The sequence below is a fragment of the Arachis ipaensis genome, chromosome B03, assembly GCF_000816755.2.
Source record: "Arachis ipaensis cultivar K30076 chromosome B03, Araip1.1, whole genome shotgun sequence".
In the NCBI taxonomy this organism is placed as follows: domain Eukaryota; kingdom Viridiplantae; phylum Streptophyta; class Magnoliopsida; order Fabales; family Fabaceae; genus Arachis; species Arachis ipaensis.
The window spans coordinates 14,781,061-14,803,404 of NC_029787.2; positions in this window are offsets into that span (position 1 = coordinate 14,781,061).

Consider the following 22,344-nt stretch of genomic DNA (forward strand, 5'->3'; position numbering starts at 1 on the left):
TAAAGTTAAACGCCAGAAACAAGTTACAAACCAGAGTTAAACGCCATAAACAAGCTGCAACCTGGCATTTAACTCCAGAAGAAGCCTTTACACATGTAAAGCTCAATGCTCAGCCCAAACACACACCAAGTGGGCCCCAGAAGTGGATTTCTGCACTATCCATCTTAGTTTACTCAATTTCTGTAAACCCTAGCTACTAGTTTAAGTATAATACTACTTTTAGAGACTAACTATGCACCTCATGACATTTTACACATTTCATATTGTATTTCTGACGGCATGAATCTCTAAACCCCATGGTTGGGGCTGAGGAGATCTGTTGTGTCTCGATGAATTAATGCAATTACTTCTGTTTTCTATTCAATCATGCTTGTTTCTGTTCTAAGATACTCGCTTGTACTTAACCGTGATGAATGTGATGATCCGTGACACTCATCACCATTCTCAACCTATGAACGCGTGCCTGACAATCACTTCCGTTCTACCTTAGATTAAGTGTGTATCTCTTAGCCTCTTGGTTCATGATCAGAGTCTTCGTGGTATAGGCTAGGATTATTGGCGGCCATTTCTGAGATCCAGAAAGTCTAAACCTTGTCTGTGGTATTCCGAGTAGGATCTGGGATGGGATGACTGTGACGAGCTTCAAACTCACGAGTGTTGGGCGTAGTGACAGACGCAAAAGGATCAATGGATCCTATTCCAATATGAGCGAGAACCGACAGATGATTAGCCGTGCGGTGACAGCGCATTTGGACCATTTTCACTGAGAGGATGGATGGTAGCCATTGACAACGGTGATCCACCAACATACAGCTTGCCATGGAAGGAGCCTTGCGTGCGTAAAGAAGAAGACAGTAGGAAAGCAGAGATTCGAAAGACAGAGCATCTCCAAATCATCAATCTGTTCTCCATTACTGCATAATAAGTATTATTTATTTTATGTTAATTACTTTTCATAAACCCAATCATTCTTATTATTAATTTCCTGACTAAAAATTACAAAATAACCATAGCTTGCTTCAAGCCGACAATCTCCGTGGGATTGACCCTTACTCACGTAAGGTATTACTTGGACGACCCAGTGCACTTGCTGGTTAGTGGTACGAGTTGTGAAAAGTGTGATTTACAATTCGTGCACCAAGTTTTTGGCGCCGTTTCCGGGGATTGTTCGAGTTTGGACAACTGACGGTTTATTTTGTTGCTTAGATTAGGAAAAATTTTTCTTTTTGGTTTAGAGTCTTCTATTATTGTTTTTGGTTGAAACTTTTTTTTAATCCTTATTTTCCTTTTCAAATTTTTTTTCGAAAATTTTTATAAACTAATAATTGAGTTTTTCTATTTGAATTTAGTTTCATATTTTAAGTTTGGTGTCCTTTGTGTTTTTGTTTTCTTAAAAATTTTTCAAAAGTTGTTCTTAGCGTTCATCGTGATATTCAAAGTTTTTCTGTTTGTTTCCTTTGTTTTGATCTAAAAATTTAAGTTTGGTGTTGTTTTTACTATTTTTCTCTTTCCTCATTAATTTAAAAAATATCTTTTCTCTCTAACTAATTGAATTTTCGAAAATCTCATTCAAAAATTCAAATTCCTATTTTAAAATTTTTATTTTTTTTTCCTATTTTAGTTTTAAAATTTCAAAATTCAAAATATTTTTCAAAAATCATATCTAAAGTTTTTCAAATCTTCTTAATTAAGCAATTAATTTGGTTTTCGAATTTATTTTTCCTTTTTCTTTTACTTTTCGAAATCTATATTTTAATTTCTAATTACTTTACTTTATATTATTTTATATCATTTTTTTATTTATCCATTTTTTTTAATAAAATAAAAACAAAAATATATTTTGTTTGCAATTCATATCAATTCCATTTTATCCATCATGGACCTGAATGGAAATGAACAGTCCAGAAGGACTCTGGGGTCATATGCTAACCCCATTACTGCTGCAGATGGGAGTAGCATCTGTATACCTCCCATCAAAGCAAGCAGTTTTGAGCTAAATCATCAGCTCATTGTCATGGTGCAACAAAATTGCCAGTATTCTGGTCTTCCACAGGAAGAATCTACTGAGTTTCTGGCGCAGTTCTTGCAAATTGCTGACACAGTGTGTGACAAAGAGGTAGATCAGGATGTATACAGGCTGTTACTGTTTCCATTTGCTGTAAAAGATCAAGCTAAGAGGTGGTTAAATAACCAACCCACAGCAAGCATAAGAACATGGAAACAGTTATCAGACAAATTCCTGAATCAATATTTCCCTCCAAAAAGGATGACACAGCTAAGGCTGGACATCCAAGGCTTTAAACAAGAGGATGAAGAATCCCTTTATAACGCCTGGGAGAGGTACAGAGGGATGCTAAGGAAATGCCCTTCTGAAATATTTTCAGAGTGGGTACAATTAGACATCTTCTACTATGGGCTTACAGAAAAAGCTCAGACATCTCTAGACCACTCAGCTGGTGGATCTATACACATGAGAAAGACTGTTGAAGAGGCTCAAGAGCTTATTGATATAGTTGCTAGAAATCAGCATCTGTACATAAGTAATGAGTCCTCCATGAAAGAAGAAGCTAAGGCAGTATCAATTTACTTTAGTCCTCAGGAACAAGTTGCTGAACTCAATCACCAACTATCTTCTATAACAAAGCAGTTAGCAGAATTTAAGGAAATGCTACAAGAAACCAAAATTGCTAACAAAGATATGGAATCACAATTAAATCAGACAAAACAACAGTTATCAAAATAGATAATAGAGGAGTGCCAAGCAGTTCAATTAAGAAGTGGAAAAATGTTAAATACTCCAACTCAAAGCAGCAGAAAGCCAAGAAAAGAACAGCTGACAGAAGATGAGCAACCTGCTACCCAAAATCCCTCTGAGGACAGTAAGAGCCCAGAGAGGAATAGGTCTGGCGATCAAACGCCAGAAACAAGTGAAAAACTGGCGTTAAACTCTAAATCCACGTCCAGTTCTGGCGTCTAAACGCCAGAAAAGGGTAGGAACTTGGCGTTAAACACCCAATCCATGTCCAGTTCTGGCGTTCAAACGCCAGTGAGAGATCAAACACCTGCAAGTGCTGATACTAACTCCCTCAAGAAGGCTTCTCAACCTGCCTCTGTAGGAAACAAACCTGCAGCAACTACGGTTGAAGAATATAAAGCCAAAATACCTTATCCTCAGAAACTCCGCCAAGCGGAACAGGATAAACAATTTGCCCGCTTTGCAGACTATCTCAGGACTCTTGAAATAAAGATTTCGTTTGTAGAGGCACTTGAACAAATACCCTCTTATGCTAAGTTCATGAAAAAGATCTTAAGTCATAAGAAGGATTGGAGAGAAATAGAAAAAAGTTTTTCTCACTGAAGAGTGCAGTGCAATCATCCTAACAAGCATACCAGAGAAGCTTAAGGATCCCGAAAGCTTTATGATACCATGCACACTAGAGGGTACTTATACCAAGACAGCTCTATGCGACCTTGGGACAAGTATCAATCTAATCCCTGTATTTACTATCAGAAAGCTTGGCTTGGCTGAAGAGGTCAAACCAACCCGGATATGTCTTCAACTTGCTGATGGCACCATTAAATATCCATCAGGCATAATTGATGACATGATTGTCAAGGTTGGGCCATTTGCCTTTTCCACTGACTTTGTAGTGCTGAAAATGGAGGAGCACAAAAGTGCAACTCTCATTCTAGGAAGACCCTTCCTAGCAACTGGACGAACCCTCATTGATGTCCAAAAAGGGGAGGTGACCTTAAGAGTCAATGAGGACGAGTTCAAGCTGAATGTCGTTGAGGCAATAAAGCATCCAGACACATCAAAAGACTGCATGCGTGTTGATATTATTGACTCCCTGGTAGAGGAGATCAACATGGCTAAGAGTCTCAAATCAGAGCTAGAAGATATCTTTAAAGATGTCCAGCCTGATCTGGAGAAATCAGAGGAAATAAAAGAGCCTCTGAAAATTCCTCAGGAAGAGGAGAAACCTCCTAAACCCGAGCTCAAACCACTACCATCATCCCTAAAATACACATTTCTGGGAGAAGTTGACACTTTTTCGATGATTATAAGCTCTGCTTTAAATCCACAGGAAGAGAAAGCACTACTTCAAGTGCTAAGGACGCACAAGACAGCTCTTGGGTGGTCCATAAGTGATCTTAAGGGCATCAACCCAGCAAGATGCATGCACAAGATCCTATTGGAGGATGATGCTAAGCCAGTGGTTCAACCACAGAGGCGGCTAAATCCAGACATGAAGGAGGTGGTACAGAAAGAGGTCACCAAGTTACTAGAGGCTGGGATTATTTATCCCATTTCTGATAGCCCCTGGGTGAGCCCTGTCCAAGTTGTCCCCAAGAAAGGAGGCATGACGGTGGTTCATAATAAAAAGAATGAACTGGTTCCTACAAGAACAGTTACAGGGTGGCGTATGTGTATTGACTACAGAAGGCTCAATACAGCCACCAGGAATGATCACTTTCCTTTACCATTCATAGACCAGATGCTAGAGAGACTAGCAGGTCATGAATACTACTGCTTTTTGGATGGCTATTCAGGTTACAACCAATTTGTAGTAGATCCTCAGGACCAAGAGAAAACACCATTCACATGTCTTTCTGGAGTGTTTGCTTACAGAAGGATGCCTTTTGGTCTGTGCAATGCACCTGCAACCTTTCAGAGGTGCATGCTCTCTATCTTCTCTGATATGGTAGAGAAATTTTTGAAAGTCTTTATGGATGACTTTTCAGTATTTGGAGACTCATTCAGCTCCTGCCTTGACCATTTAGCACTTGTTTTGAAAAGATGCCAAGAGACCAACCTAGTTTTAAATTGGGAAAAATGTCACTTTATGGTGACTAAAGGAATTGTCCTTGGGCATAAAATTTCAAACAAGGAAATAGAAGTGGATCAAGCTAAAGTGGAAGTAATTGAAAAATTACCACCACCTGCCAATGTTAAGGCAATCAGAAGCTTTATGGGGCATGCAGGATTCTATAGGATGTTTATAAAGGATTTTTCAAAAATTGGAAAACCTCTGAGTAACCTGCTAGCTGCTGACACGCCATTTGTGTTTGACACAGAGTGTCTGCAAGCGTTTAAAACTCTGAAAGCTAAGCTGGTCACAGCACCAGTTATTTCTGCACCAGACTGGACACTACCATTCGAACTAATGTGTGATGCCAGTGACCATGCCATTGGTGCAGTACTGGGACAGAGACATAACAAGCTTCTGCATGTCATTTATTATGTTAGCCGTGTTTTAAATGATACCCAGAAAAATTACACAACCACAGAAAAGGAATTGCTTGCAGTGGTTTATGCCATTGACAAGTTTAGATCACACTTAGTAGGATCAAAAGTGATTGTGTACACTGACCATGCTGCTCTTAAACATCTACTCACGAAGCAGGATTCAAAACCCAGGCTCATAAGATGGGTGTTGCTTCTGCAAGAGTTTGATATAGAAATAAGAGACAAAAAAGGGGACAGAGAACCAAGTGGCTGATCATCTGTCCCGGATATAACCAGTAGAAGGGGCATCCTTCCCCTCTATTGAGATCTCTGAAACCTTTCTGGATGAGCAATTGTTTGCCATTCAAGAAACACCATGGTTTGCAGACATTGCAAACTATAAAGCTGCAAGATTTATACCCAAGGAGTATAGCAGGCAACAAAAGAAAAAATTAATTACTGATGCAAAGTACTACCTGTGGGATGAACCATATCTCTTTAAGAGATGCGCAGACGGAATAATCCGTAGGTGTGTGCCTAGAGAAGAAGCACAGAAGATCCTATGGCATTGTCATGGATCACAATATGGAGGACATTTCGGAGGTGAGCGAACAGCCACAAAAGTCCTCCAATGTGGCTTCTACTGGCCCACTCTCTATAAAGACTCTCGAGAGTTTGTGCGTAACTGTGACAGCTGCCAGAGAGCTGGTAATCTACCTCATAGTTACGCCATGCCTCAGCAAGAGATCTTAGAGATTGAGTTGTTTGATGTATGGGGTATTGACTTCATGGGGCCTTTCCCACCATCATACTCAAACACTTATATTCTGGTGGCAGTCGACTATGTATCCAAATGGGTAGAGGCCATTGCAACACCCACCAATGATACTAAAATAGTGCTGAAGTTCCTCCAGAAACATATCTTCAGCAGGTTTGGTGTCCCTAGAGCACTAATCAGTGATGGGGGCACTCACTTCTGCAACAAACAGCTTTACTTTGCTATGGTTCGATATGGAATTAGCCACAAGGTGTCAACTCCATATCATCCACAGACAACTGGGCAAGCTGAAGTCTCTAATAGAGAAATAAAAAGAATCCTGGAATGGACTGTAAGTACCCGTAGAAAGGATTGGGCAAGAAGCTTGGATGACGCTCTGTGGGCATACAGAACAGCATTCAATACTCCTATAGGGACCTCTCCATACCAGCTTGTGTATGGTAAGGCCTGCCATCTGCCCGTGGAACTGGAGCATAAGGCCTACTGGGCAACCAGATTCCTAAACTTTGATGTCAAATTAGCTGGAGAAAAAAGATTGCTCCAGCTGAATGAGCTAGAGGAATTCAGACTCACTGCTTTCGAAAATGCCAAGCTTTACAAAGAGAAAGCAAAAAGGTGGCATGATAGAAAGCTGTCATCTAGAGTCTTTAAACCAGGATAGAAGTTTCTGCTGTTTAACTCTAGGCTCAGATTATTCTCCGGGAAATTGAAATCCCGGTGGAGGGGACCATATGTGATTACAAGTGTGTCATCATATGGCTATGTGGAGCTTCAAGACATTGACTTTAATAAGAAGTTCATTGTTATTGGACAGAGAATCAAGCATTATCTTGAAGGCAATGATGAGCAAGAGTGCTCAAAGCTGAGGCTAGATTAAAAGCTCAGCAAGGTCCAGCTAAAGACAATAAAGAAGCGCTTGCTGGGAGGCAACCCAGCCATTAGCAAAGCCTATTTTGTTATTTAAATAATAATTATACGAGTTTAATATAAATAATCTTCAAGGTAAAGAATCAATTGCATAAGTTCACAGGGTTACAGAGGGATTCAGAGTACAAAACAGGGAGAAGGAGCTCACTGGCAAGAAAACGCCAGTAACAGGTATATTTGGGCGTTAAACACCCAAAAGAAGCATCCACTGGACGTTTAACGCCAGTAATGATACCTTTCTGGGCGTTAAATGCCACACTTGCAGCATCCTGGGCGTTCAGAAAAATGCCCAATGACAAAGAAATTCTGGCATTTAACGCCAGCCAGAAGCAACAGCTGGGCGTTAAACACCCAAAAGAGGCTACAGAGGGGCGTTAAACGCCCAAAACATGCAGTAGTTGGGCGTTTAACGCCAGGATTGTGGAGGGGAGGAAGTTTTTTTTTCCAAATCTATTTTTTCAAACTTTCATGATTTCATCCATAATTTCTTGCATAAACATGTTACAAACTCTCATCTTTTAATTTCAAATTCAAAAAAAATCTCAATCCTAAAAATCTTTCTTCATTTTTCTTCAACCCTTCTTAAAAATCTTTTTCAAAATGCATATATATTCTAATTTCTTTTCAAATCTTTTTCAAACTATCATATTATCTTTTCAAAATTAAATCTATCTTTTTCAAATCTCCCTCTTATCTTTTCAAATTTAAAATTTCATCTTTTGCATATCATAATTATCTTTTTCAAAATCATATCTTCTATCATATCTTTTTCAAAATTTTCAAACCCACCCCCTCCTTTATAAATTCAAACTCGGCCTCCCACTCTCATCCACAATTCGAACTTGCCTCTCCTTCTATTCCTCTCCTTTCCTTTCTTTTGCTTGAGGACAAGCAAACCTCTAAGTTTGGTGTGCTTTGCGTGATCACTGAGCTAAGACTCACTAAGATCATGGCTCCTAAAGAGAAACAAACCACCTCAAGAGGCAAGAAAGAGAATATTCCAAAACCACTTTGGAATCAGGAGAAGTTCTTAACAAAAGAACATGCAGACCATTACTACAGAATAATGGGTCTAAGATCAGTGATCCCGGAAGTTAAATTCGATCTGAAGAAAGACGAATATCCGGAAATCCAAGAGCAAATTCGAAACAGGGGCTGGGAAATCCTAGCTAATCCTGAGACAAAGGTGGGAAGAAACATGGTTCAGGAATTCTACGCAAATGTGTGGCAAACAAATAGGCAGAGAAGGGCCGGAATCGCCTTTTACACCTTTCGAACCATGGTCAGAGGGAAAGCTATTTACTTCCACATTTACAAAATAAGAGAGATCTTCAAGCTGCAGCAATGATAAACCCATATTTTATGATATATTTTGTGCTTAATTTGAGTGATTTATTCAATCCTTCACCCACTTATTCATGTTAATTGCATGGTTTTACCTTCCATTCCTTATTATGTGATGTATGTGAAAAACATGTTTCCTATGCTTTTAAATTAATTATTTTAATCACCTTTAATTCCATTCGATGCTGTGATTAGTGTGTTGAGTAGTTTTCAGATCTTCTAAGGTAGGAATGACTTAAAGGATGGAAAGGAAACATACAAAAATGGAAGGAAAGCACAAAACGGAGCTTCTAAAGAAACTGGCATCCACGCGATCGCATGGGCGACGCGGACGCATGCCAAGCGCAAAGAAGCAGCGACGCGGCCGCATGACTGACGCGACCGTGCGCCTTAAGCAGAACGAATGTGATGCGGTCGCATGACTGACGCGATCGCATGACAAGAAAAGCTCTGAATGACGCGATCGCGTGACCCACGCGGACGCGTGACAGAGGCCACGCACCAGAAATTGCAGAAAACGCTCATAGCGAATTCTGAAGCCCTTTTTGGCCGAAATCCAAGTCCAGTAGGCATAGACCAGAGGTTATGAAGTGAGGGAATGCATCCATTCAGAGAGAGCTCGCCAATTTTAGTTATTTCCCATGTTTTAGATCTAGTTTTGAGAGAGGTTCTCTCCTCTCTCTCTCTTAGAATTTAGGACTTCTCTTAGTTTTAGGAGTAACTCTCAATCCCAGGTTCTTTATTTTTATTTATTCTTCCAATTTAGTTTATGAACTCTTCATGTTAGATTATAATTTCCCTTATTAATGTTATTTGAAGTATTTCAATTCATGATTGCTTTCTTTAATTTATGTTATTGTTGCTTTACATCTGAAGGCATTTTTATTCCAGCAAATTTACTTTTTCCTCTTTTGGTCTTGGTTAAGAAAGCAGTAACTCAGGAGTTATCTTATCTCAACATAATTGATAACTGTTATCTTTGCTAATTGAACTGAGCTTCAATAATCCCAACCCTTTCTCAGGAAATAAATAGGATTCGAAGATCAAATTAATTAGTCCCTTGACTTTCCTTTACTTTAGTAAAGGTTGACTAAGTGGAATTAAGATTCAACTTTCATTGTTATTGATAAGAATAACTAAGTCTGAACTTCCAATTTCTCATACCTGAACGATGAGGCTCGGCTATGGCATCAGATATTCAGTAACTACATTATGCCGAGTACTCACGAGACTGAGATACCAGCCGCTATGATCACCCTCCTTTGGTGTGTGATGGAGGGCAAGGACCTGTACCTGCCACGCTTTATCCAGCACTACATGGCCAGGGTCCACGTCCACGGCACTCTTCCCTTTCCCTATCTGGTTACCCAGCTGGGCCGTCGAGCTGACGTGCCATGGGAGGATGCTGATGAGAGGCCACCTGCTGCAGAGTGCAAGAAGCTTATCCCGCACAGCAGGAACTTCCTGGCCTTGGGCTACAGACCTCCATTCTTGACTGCCACTGCTGATGATACAGCTACACCATCTGCCGGTCCCTCTTCCTCCACTGTTGCACCACCTACCCCTGCCACCACCACTGCACCTCCACCTGCCACAGAGCCTGTCTATCATCTGGTGCACCGCTTGTTTCGACGACTTGACCAGATGGAGCATCACAACAAGCGACGCTATGAGCACCTGAAGCTGATGATACGATCCGGCGATATCCCCTCCGAGCCTGACACACCATCCGAGGCATCTGAGGAGGAGGCGGATGCACCCGAGGCAGAGACCCATCCCCAGGGAGAGGCAGAGCAGGCAGACACCCAGCAGGCAGCACCCCAGCAGCTCCAGACAGCAGATCCTGATATCCCCATTCAGACAGCCCCTCCTCTCCAGCAGCCGGACATTCAGCCAGCCACCACAGAGACACCAGCTACCATTCCTTCTAGTGATGACACCCCTTCACACCCTGCTTGAGTGAGCATCAGGGACGATGCTTCATTTTAAGTGTGGGGAGGTCACCATCTCTGGCGTATTATTTTGATGAACCACTACAGACTCTTTTTCTTTTATTTTGGATATTTTCTGTATTTTTCTCTCTATTTTTATTTTTATTTTCTGAGTATTTATACATTGCTACTTTTATGTATTTTTACTCTACTTCTGCATCTTGCATTTTTAGTTCATATTTTAGCCACTTAGTTGCAATTCTAACTTATTAGTTATAGAAATTGTGGATTGATTAGTATAGTTTACCCTTTTTAACATAAGATAACTCAGAATAGATTGAAAAGAAAAAGGAAGTAAACTAGAGACTTTAACAAAATCAAAACAACCCACACCTTGTATATATAGCATTACATATTAGTTAACAACACTTCATCAAGGAGAAATACTAGAACTTTAAAGCCATTCAATATAAGTTTTACATTGAGAATAATGAGAATTTTTAACTAAACTTGCATGACATACATAAGTGATAAATGATTTTTGAGCTAGAGAACACATAGCCTGTGAGTTTTGAGCTTAATTGTATGGTTACATTCAAACCATAATTTTTATTCCTGTGTGTTCCGTCCTTCTTTCATATTCTGATGTTCTTTACTTTGCTTTAATCTATATGTCCAATTATAGAATATAGAATATAGAATATAGATACATACCAAAAGAGTGATTGAGGCCATTATTTGATTTTAGCTCACTTATCTCAAAATAGCCTACCTTTTACATCACCCTTGTTAGCCCCCTTGAGCCTTTAAATCCCCTTTTATTCTATTAGCCACACTACTAGCCTTAAGCAGAAAAACAAAATAAAATCCCAAGTTGAATCCTTGGTTAGCTTAAGATAGAAAATTATGAATAAAATGTGGGAAACCTATTGGGAACATGGATGATAAAAACAAAAGGTAGAAAAGTTAAAAGGAATAAAATAACTCAAATTAAAAATTTTGGGAAGCATGCTCATGAGAAATCAAAGTGGTTAAATTACCATGTGTATTTAAAAAAAAGAAGAAGTTATTTTTTAGTATGTAATAAAGGGGATACAAGAGAATTCCCCAAATGCAAAAATAAAAGCAATGCACATGGAATAAGAACAAAAGTTGAAACATGAGCATGTAACATCCAAAAGTGGGAAAAATATGGAAAAATAGGTAAAGAAGTTTTGTTTTACTAAGTATGTATGTTAGGTGAGATCTTAGTCTAATTAAGGATTCACTTATTAGCTCACTTAGCCTTATACATATATCCTTACCTTTACCTTGGCCCCATTAGAACCTTAATTAAAGACCTCATGATTTTTGGTATGACTGTATTCTATAATTGTTGATTGGTTAGATGAAGAACAAAGTTATAGAAAAGAAGAATAAAAAGAGGAATAGAGTGATTAACCCAATAAACACTGAGTGACTAGAGAGTAAACACAATTCCAGTGAGGGTTCAATAGCTCATTAACATTTATCTCTGTTTGAATTATCTAATTGTCTTGCGAGTTCATAAAATGCTTTTTCTCCCATCTCAATTGTAAAAATGCTTATTGATTATCTAAGGCTTGGCTATATATACATATGTGACTCCTTGAGAATGTGAATTAATTTAACTACCTGTAAGCTTTATATATGAGTGAATAAATTAGAATTGCATGTTGCATTTAGGTAGTTGCATTTAGATTAGATTGCATTGCATGACATCCCATCACTTTAACCTTACTTATTACCTTGGATTTAGCATGAGGACATGCTATTGTTTAAGTGTGGGGAGGTTGATAAACCCATATTTTATGATATATTTTGTGCTTAATTTGAGTGATTTATTCAATTCTTCACCCACTTATTCATGTTAATTGCATGGTTTTACCTTCCCTTCCTTATTATGTGATGTATGTGAAAAACATGTTTCCTATGCTTTTAAATTAATTATTTCAATCACCTTTAATTCCATTTGATGCCGTGATTAGTGTGTTGAGTAGTTTTCAGATCTTCTAAGGTAGGAATGACTTAAAGGATGGAAAGGAAACATACAAAAATGGAAGGAAAGCACAAAACGGAGCTTCTGAAGAAACTGGCATCCACGCGATCGCATGGGCGATGCGGACGCATGCCAAGTGCAAAGAAGCAGCGACGCGGCCGCATGACTGACGCGACTGCGCACCTTAAGCAGAACGAATATGACGCGGTCGCATGACTGACACGATCGCGTGACAAGAAAATCTCCGAATGACACGATCGCGTGACCCACGCGGACGCGTGACAGAGGCCACGCACCAGAAATTGCAGAAAACGCTCATAGCGAATTCTGAAGCCCTTTTTGGCCGAAATCCAAGTCCAGAAGGCATAGACCAGAGGTTATAAAGTGAGGGAATGCATCCATTCAGAGAGAGCTCGCCAATTTTAGTTATTTCCCATGTTTTAGATCTAGTTTTGAGAGAGGTTCTCTCCTCTCTCTCTCTTAGGATTTAGGACTTCTCTTAGTTTTAGGAGTAACTCTCAATCCCAGGTTCTTTATTTTTATTTATTCTTCCAATTTAGTTTATGAACTCTTCATGTTAGATTATAATTTCCCTTATTAATGTTATTTGAAGTATTTCAATTCATGATTGCTTTCTTTAATTTATGTTATTGTTGCTTTACATCTGAAGGCATTTTTATTTCAGCAAATTTACTTTTTCCTCTTTTAGTCTTGGTTAAGAAAGCAGTAACTCAGGAGTTATCTTATCTCAACATAATTGATAACTGTTATCTTTGCTAATTGAACTGAGCTTCAATAATCCCAACCCTTTCTCAGGAAATAAATAGGATTCGAAGATCAAATTAATTAGTCCCTTGACTTTCCTTTACTTTAGTAAAGGTTGACTAAGTGAAATTAAGATTCAACTTTCATTGTTATTGATAAGAATAACTAAGTCTGAACTTCCAATTTCTCATACCTTGCCAAAAGTTTGCTTTGCAGTTATTTATTTATTTTAATTGCCAATTAATTTACCCGCCATTAAGTTACTTATTCCTCATTCTTGAAACCCCAATTTACAATCTCCATAACCAATAATAAGAACATACTTCCCTACAGTTCCTTGAGAAGACGACCCGAGGTTTAAATACTCGGTTATCAATTTTAAGGGGTTTGTTACTTGTGACAACCAAAACGTTTGTAAGAAAGGTTGATTGCTTGGTTTAGTAACTATACTTGCAACGAGTATTTACCATAACTTCTAAACCATCAATCTTCAGCTCTTTCAAGCAACTACAAGATGATCCGGATTCCTTCAGTAAGAGAATGGTGAGATCAGATAAGCACTTGGACCAAATTTTGAAGGATATATGCATCCCTGGAACCAAGTGGACAACCAACACAAAGGGTGTCCCAAATCAACTCAAGAGAGGGGATCTCAAACCAGTCGCTAGGGGCTGGCTGGACTTCATTGGGTGTTCCATATTACCCACCAGTAACCGCTTTGAGGTTACCCTCAAAAGAGCAGTCATGATCCATTGTATTATGCAGGGAAACGAAGTGGAGGTTGAAGATCTGATTTCGAGTGAGCTCTACAAAATTACAAACAAGAACTCCAAAGAAGCTAGATTGGCTTACCCAAGCTTAATATCTCTGCTATGCAAAGATGCTGGGGTAAAGATGGGAGTGGATGAGTATATCTCAGTAGAGAACCCAATCACAAAAAAATCAATGGAAGGACAACAGGTGCAAGACAACTCCATCAAAAGGAGGGCACATGAGTTCCTCCCAGAAATCCCTCAGATTGACTGCTGGACCCACCTAGAGGCCTCTGTCACCAAGCTGCAAGAAGCTATGGATCAACTAAAAGAAGAACAGCAAGTTCAAAATAACATACTCTGCAAACTGCTGAGGGAACAAGAGGAGCAAGGGCGTGAGCTACAGGAGCTAAAGCGCCAGAAGCTGTCTCTTGAAGGGCTAAGCACCCCACAGACTAAAGGAGCATCCATCTCCCAAAATAAAGGTTGTTGAGTCCTAATCTTAGCCTTAGATCTGTGATAACTTTTACTATTAGAAATCTGCCTTAGAAGTTATATGAGTAGTAGTAATTAGTACCTTTATCTTTATTATTTTTTATTTCATTTTATTTTTCTATCCCCAAATAAGTTATAATTTATCTTTCTTATCATCATTAAACATGAATAAAATAGCAGATTTTTAGAATAAGGAGGCAATTTTATTTTCGAGTTTTAAATAAGAAAAATTCACACTATTTATATGTGGTGGCAATACTTTTTGTTCTCTGAATGAATGCCTGAACAGTGCATATGTCTTTTGAATTTGATGTTTATGAATGTTAAAATTGTTGGCTCTTGAAGAATGATGAAAAAGAGAAATGTTATTGATAATCTGAAAAATCATGAAATTGATTCTTGAAGCAAGAAAAAACAGCAAAAAAAAAAAAGAGAAGAAGCCAATAGCCCTTTAAACCAAAAGGCAAGGGTAAAATAAAAAGGGTCCAAGGCTTTGAGCATCAGTGGATAGGAGGGCCCAAAGGAATAAAATCCCTGCCTAAGCGGCTAAACTAAGCTGTTCCTAACTATGTGCTTGTGGCGTGAAGGTGTCAAGTGAAAAACTTGAGATTGAGCGGTTAAAGTCGTGATCCAAAGCAAAAAGAGTGTGCTTAAGAACTCTGGACACCTCTAATTGGGGACTCTAGCAAAGTTGAGTCACAATCTGAAAAGGTTCACCCAGTTATGTGTCTGTGGCATTTATGTATCCGGTGGTAATACTGGAAAACAAAGTGCTTAGGGCCACGGCCAAGACTCATAAAGTAGTTGTGTTCAAGAATCAACATACTAAACTAGGAGAATCAATAACACTATCTGAATTCTGAATTCTATAGGTGCCAATCATTCTGAACTTCAAAGGATGAATGGAGATGCCAAAACTGTTCAGAAGCAAAAAGCTACTAGTCCCGCTCATCTAATGAGAATTTGAGTTTCATGTAAAACTCTGAGATGTTATTGCCTCTTGACCTTCTTTCTATCCTGTTTTATTTATCTAGTTGCTTGAGGACAAGCAACAGTTTAAGTTTGGTGTTGTGATGAGCAGATATTTTATACGCTTTTTGGGGGTATTTTAATTATAGTTTTAGTAGGATTTAGCTACTTTTAGTATAGTTTTATTAGTTTTTATGCAAAAAATCACATTTCTGGACTTTACTATGAGTTTGTGTGTTTTTCTGTGATTTCAGGTATCTTTTGGCTGAAATTGAGGGATCTGAGCTTTAATCTGATTCAGAGGCTGAAAAAAGACTGCAGATGATGTTGGATTCTGACCCTGCTCCACGCGAAATGGATTTTATCGAGCTACAGAAACTCAATTGGCACGCTCTCAATTGCGTTGGAAAGTAGACATCCAGGGCTTTCTAGCAATATATAATAGTGTATACTTTGCCCGAGTTTTGTCAACGCAAACTGGCGTTGAACGCCAACTCCCTGCCCTATTCTAAAGTTAAACGCCAGAAACAAGTTACAAACCAGAGTTAAACGCCACAAACAAGCTGCAACCTGGCATTTAACTCCAGAAGAAGCTTCTACACGTGTAAAGCTCAATGCTCAGCCCAAACACATACCAAGTGGGCTCCAAAAGTGGATTTCTGCACTATCCATATTAGTTTACTCAATTTCTGTAAACCCTAGCTACTAGTTTAAGTATAAATACTACTTTTAGAGACTAACTATGCACCTCATGACATTTTAAACATTTCATATTATATTTCTGACGGCATGAGTCTCTAAACCCCATGGTTGGGGGTGAGGAGCTTTGCTGTGTCTCGATGAATTAATGCAATTACTTCTGTTTTCTATTCAATCACGCTTGTTTCTGTTCTAAGATACTCGCTTGTACTTAACCGTGATGAATGTGATGATCCGTGACACTCATCACCATTCTCAACCTTTGAACGCGTGCTTGACAACCACTTCCGTTCTACCTTAGATTAAGTGTGTATCTTAGCCTCTTGGTTCATGATCAGAGTCTTGGTGGTATAGGCTAGGATTATTGGCGTCCATTCCTGAGATCCGAAAAGTCTAAACCTTGTCTGTGGTATTCCGAGTAGGATCTGGGATGGGATGACTGTGACGAGCTTCAAGAGTGTTCTTCCCTCTTCCTTTGTGAATTGGTTCGTCGTCCAGCTCAAGCTCTTCTTCCCTCTTCCTCTTATTCTTCTTCTTCTTCATCCTCTCCCTCCATGAGTGACAGTCACGCTTCTCGAAGGTCGAATCGCTCATCTGCAACTAGAAACTGGAGAGGGAACAATGTGCGTAGCCAGTGTTCAGCAGTTCCAAAGTCGTGTGGTTGTGGGTGCAGGCTTGTCCTTCGGTAGTCAGGGATGGAGAGTCATCCTAATAAGCCGTTCTTTGGGTGTCCAAATTATAACGTGAGTGCATTTACTGGCTGAAATTTCTTGTGTTGGTTAGTTGAGGTAGTTGTTTGATAAGGTTGATGCATATTTGTAGACTAGTGGAAAGAATTGGTGTGAGTTATTTGTCTGGGCAGATTCTGTACAGGATGAGGTGACGCTGAAGTCTGATGAAGAAGATAAGCATGGTGGGATGAAGATGAACATTGCATGGAAGGTGGGCAAACTGGAAGCAGATGTGAGAAATGTAAAGCTGATGGTCCAAGTGCTTGGTTTAGAGGTATTCGTGTTATTTGTGTTTGTGTTGATGTTACTGCTGAAGGTTTGATTAGACTAAGAACTGAAACACAGAACCAGTGTAATCCAGTTTATGAACAATGTAATTGACATTAGATTATTTTTGATATATTGAATGACTATTTGGTTTTGTTTTTGTAAACATAATTGAACACCCAATTATGTTATGGATAAGCAATAATAGGAAAAGCTTACATAAGGCACAATTCATAACTGAATGACAATAACACTAGTTCATATAAAATTCTGCAATAATGCATTGATGATAATAACAAGCAAAAAAATACTGAGCATTGTTTCAGCTAGATTCCAGCAACTTAGTTAGTATTTAAAAGTTGCAGAGGTGTCTATGAATCACCATGACCAAACAAAAAAGACTAAGATAATTGTTTCACAAAATATTACAAACTTTCAGAATTTCAACCTAAAGCTAGGATCATAATCACTTCTTTCTTGGCGATTTGAACCCTGGGGTGGGCACAAACTTGAGGAAGTTGGCGAGCCTTGCTGCAGTTGCCTCACTAGCTCCCTCCATTAGATTGAATGATGCAGAGCCAGTTGGAGTAGGTGACCTTCTTCTAAGTGGCAGTTTCCCAGGTCTTGTAGGTGTGTTCCTGTTTTGTTCATGCTCCTGCAATGCAGACAATACCTTACATAAGGCTAAGAAAATAAGACAAATAATAAAAACACATTACATGAAGCATTATTAAACACAATACCTTTTGGGAGTTTTCAGCTTCAGAGTATGAGGGCTGAGACAAATCAATCTCAGCCTGCTGGACATCCACTTCCACAAGAGTGGCAGGAGCAGGGGCAGATGCAGTAGCAGTAGCAGACGCTGTTGCAGTTCTAGAGCCTGTAGCAGTAGCAGAGGCACTTGCATCTTGAGGTGCATTGGAAGTAGTTGTTGTAGCTGACGCAGAGGCAGATGCAGTGACATTCTGAACAGCAGCCTTAGGGTCTTTAGTAGCAGCCTCCGCAGCTTTCTTCTTCTCAGCCTCTGTAGCTTCAGCAGCCTTCTTCTTCTCACACCCTCTTTTTGTATGACCTTTCTGCAAGCAATACTTGCAAGTGAATGGTCGTAGCTGTCTCTTCAGAGTGGTGGTTGGCTTTGATTTCTTGCTAGACTAACCCCCCTCATCCGCATCCTTCCTTCTCTTGGTTTGGAGCTATCCAGGTTTCCTCTTAACCAAATGTGCCAATGGTTTGTTGGCCTCAGATCTTTCCCATAATTGTTGGCCAGGTAAAGGATTTATGTGGTGAGAGTAAGTGGCTTTGTAGGACTCCATTGTGAGGAGCTTGTGGCAGAAATCCTCTGGCCACTTGTTGACCCTAGCAATAGCAGCACATGTGTGCACACATGGGATTCCTGCAACACCATAATCAGCAATAACAATTAGGTGCATAGTTAATTAGACTCACTAGGCAGAGTACTTAAATAATTAAGTAACAGTTAAATACATTACCTGTTAGCATCCAAAACTGACAAGTACATAGCCTTTTCCCCAAATCCATTACATGGTGTGTAGGGTGTCCATGTACCTCAAACTTCTCGTATCCGGTGTCTCCCGCCCAGATTGGTTGCCATTGCCTATATTCCTTCCTCAGCTTCTCCAGTCTGCTCTTGATCACTGGGGAAAGTATCCCCACATGATTATCCAACTTCACTTTATTTTTTGCCATCGTCCTCATTACGAACATCCTAACCTCTTCCAGCAGTGTGATTATAGGCTTCCTCCTAGCTTCCTTAATCTTTGCGTTGAATACTTCGCACGCATTGTTACATATTGAGTCTAACTTTGGCTTATGACTGAATTGAGATCTTGTCCAAGAATGTGTTGGCCATTTTTCTAGGTATGCCCATGCCTCCGGATTAAGCCGCTTCAACTTTTCCCTATGTTCCCTGAATTCCTCAAAGGTTGTGGCTCGTGCACAATCCCACATCAAGCCTCTTAGCTCCAGATCTTTCCATTGCTTGTTGAAATTCCTCCACAAATGCCATACACAGAAACGGTGATGCACATTGGGCATCACCTCCTGTACAGCATTTATGACTCCCAGCAACAAAGAGTGGATGCAAATAATAATTAACTCAGATACAACAGAGAGAAGTTTCTAGAATACACAGTTATATGTTCACCGTCTTAGACCCTGACTTTTTATATTTTCACCATAATAGACCATGAATTTTAATATTTTCACCATAATAGTTCCTGAGTTTGTATTAAACGCACCATAATTGTCCCTAACTTTTGCGATCGTACATCTAAAGTAGTTCTACTCACATATCAGCAAGCCTCTTACATGATCCAATATATTATAACACAGTTAAGGCAACCAAACAGGAAACTAAATCAGAAGGGATTAGCAGCCATGTACCTTTTGCATATCAGAAATAAAACACCAACCATGTGTCTTGTAATCTCCCAAATATGCGTGCAATAGTTCCAGGAACCATTTCCAGTTGGCAGTGTTTTCAACTTCCACAATTGCCCATGCAATGACGTATATGTGGTGGTTTGCATCCTGCCCAATAGCTGATAGAATCTGCCCTCCAAAGACAGTTTTCAGGAAAGCACCATCAAGTCCAATGAGTGGACGACATCCTGCCTTAAATCCATTCTTGCAGCCACTTAAACACACATACATTTTCTCAAATATGACATCACCGTTTGGCTGTGGGATGGTGCAAATTTGGACAGTTGAACCCGGGTTGGTCTTCAGCAGTGTCTCCCCATAATCCCTTACCATTGCATACTGTGCCTTTTCATCACCATATACAAGGTTTCTAGCATCAGATAGTGCCCTTGAGATCGAGTTCCTATTCAATGATAGATCATACTTGGTCTTGAAGAAGGTATTTGCATCACAATGCCTGAAGTTGGGATACTTTCTGACTTTCTTCACCAGCTTACTAGCAACCCAGTTACGATTGGCTGCTCTATTCTTATCCTCCCTTGCACAGCTATGATCATCTCTGAAAGTCTTCACTTGCCACCAAGTATCATCTCGGTCCTTGGAAGCAAAGATAACCCAACTGCATTCCTTCACCTTGCAAACTGCCCTAAGCCTCTTCCTATCATTTTTATTGAATCGAATACGCCTTTTCTCCTGGATGGTGTACTCCCTAACAGCCTCTTTAAAATCCCACTTCGTATTAAACTTCATTCCAACCTCTAAGTGAAGCTCCCCGAACCTAGCCCCCTCTCTAAAAACTGGAAACACCTCATTAGACTCGGTCTCCTCTTCTAATTCGTCTTCAGAGTTGGGTGGGGTTTTCATCTCCAATGAATGCCAAGAGTTGGCACCATCAGAATCGGTCCCAGGATCGTATGCATCATACTCATCATTCTTATCAGTTCCTACTTTCCCAAAATCCACTTCAACATCAAAATTAATCTCCACATAAGCATCGTCATCAACACAAATCTTCCCCTTCATCTTATTCTTTCCCTTACTCTTATCCTGTGAATCACTCTTATTACTTGTTTTCTTCTTACCCTTTACCTTACATGAAGGAACAGGGTCTGCAGTACATGAATCAGATGAGCTGTCTTCCCTTACTGGTTTATAGGGCTCATCTTCTGAACTATCATCAGAATTAGAGGACTCCTTATCAGAGGACGTCAACATCACTGGGATCTTGCTACCCTGCCCCCTTTTCTGAGCCTTTGTGCCTCCTATCCCAGTGGCAGACCTCAGGCAATACCTCCTATGAACTTTTGTTTGATTAGGTTTCGGAGTGTTCTTAGCCTTCTTTTTAAGTTCTTGTTCAATCGGCACCTTAACAGATGCTTTAACCCCTTCCTCCCTAGGTCGACTCACATTAGCAGTAGGATTCTTTTCATCATTTGGCCTAGCACCATCGTGTGGGGGCAGCTGCAACATTTTCCTTAGCTTACGTCCCAAGGTCCCTTACTTGATCATCAATGTATACCATAACCTCCTTCCCTTCTATCAGTTCAGGTGACGAAACCTCATGTTCAATGTAGATATCAACAAGAACCGCATTTTGTGAACCCATCTCACACATCTCTCTTAGGTCTGCATCATTATTTAACTTCCTCAATCCCTCCCCTATGCTCTTTCCAGGTACAAGCCACTAGACTTCCTTCATTCTGTCATAACCTAGCTCCTTATAATAGTTTCTTAGGTAAAATACATCCAGCCTATCCACTTCAACATTACCAAGGCAGTTTCTGTTGTCCGGATAGTAACCAATCTTTCTATCCACACCCTTTTCAAAAGTTCCTCCATGATGAAACATAATGTCTAGTACTTCATCCATATGCGAGATAAGTAAACAAACAAATTAAACACATGCAACACTAACTTCTGACCATAACTAGAGAACCGTATCATTAGAGGAAACAACCCTTCTTGGATACATAAAAAAAATAGAGCAACCCAAACCCCATGCTAACAGCATAACTACAAAAAACCTAACAACATAGAAATCTAAACAAAATACCAAACGAAGATGAACTCTCCTTCAATCAACACACCACGTGAAGAGCCATCAATAAAAACCCAAAAAAAAATTTAAACTTCAACTACACATTGTATTACTAACCTTGTTGTAGCTGACGATGACGATACCCTCTGCTTCAACAACTTCGTACCTGTGGCGTCCTTCCTTCTCCTGTCAATGAACTCAGTCAAGCCCTAACCAGAACGTGCCCTAATGTCACAACATTCTCTGGACGAAAGAGAGAAGAAACGTCTGAAGAGAAGTAGGAGAAAGACTAACGAATGATCAACCCTCTCCCCAAGCAACCTTTCAATTCCCCTCCAAGGAAAAACGACGTCATCCTGATTCATTAACACCATCTAGGCAAAACGGCGTCGTTTAAGGCTGCCTACGTGGACCATAAGCAGCCAGCTCAGCGCTCCGACTGCTGAGTCACGCCGGAATTGGGTGGAAGGACCAGGATTTCGCACGGAGCTCAATCTGAAGGGTGCAATTAGAGCATTTCGAAAGTCAGAGGTAACATTGGTGCACGGACTCAATCTGAGGGACTATTTTAGAGTTTTACTCCATTTATTACTTATTTCAAATATTATTCTTTTATTTTATTAAAGGCACTTCACATTTTTTTCTATTTTATTTATTTTGCACAAATTAATTATTCTTTCCATTACTTCATCAAATTTTACATTTCATATACTTCAATCACACCAGAGAATGGGAGTTAATCCTTATCTCATTATTTAACCATTATTCATAATCACTCTCAAATTTCTTTTACTTTATTATTTACCTCAAATTATTTCCAAACATGACTATTATTGTTCAAAGGACAACAAGTTGCGCTTGAGAGTTACTACTATTATTATCACTATTCCGATGTATAGTTCTACAAAATTCAAAAGCTTACCTCGTCGTATTGAAAAATATCACAGGACAAGTTTGGG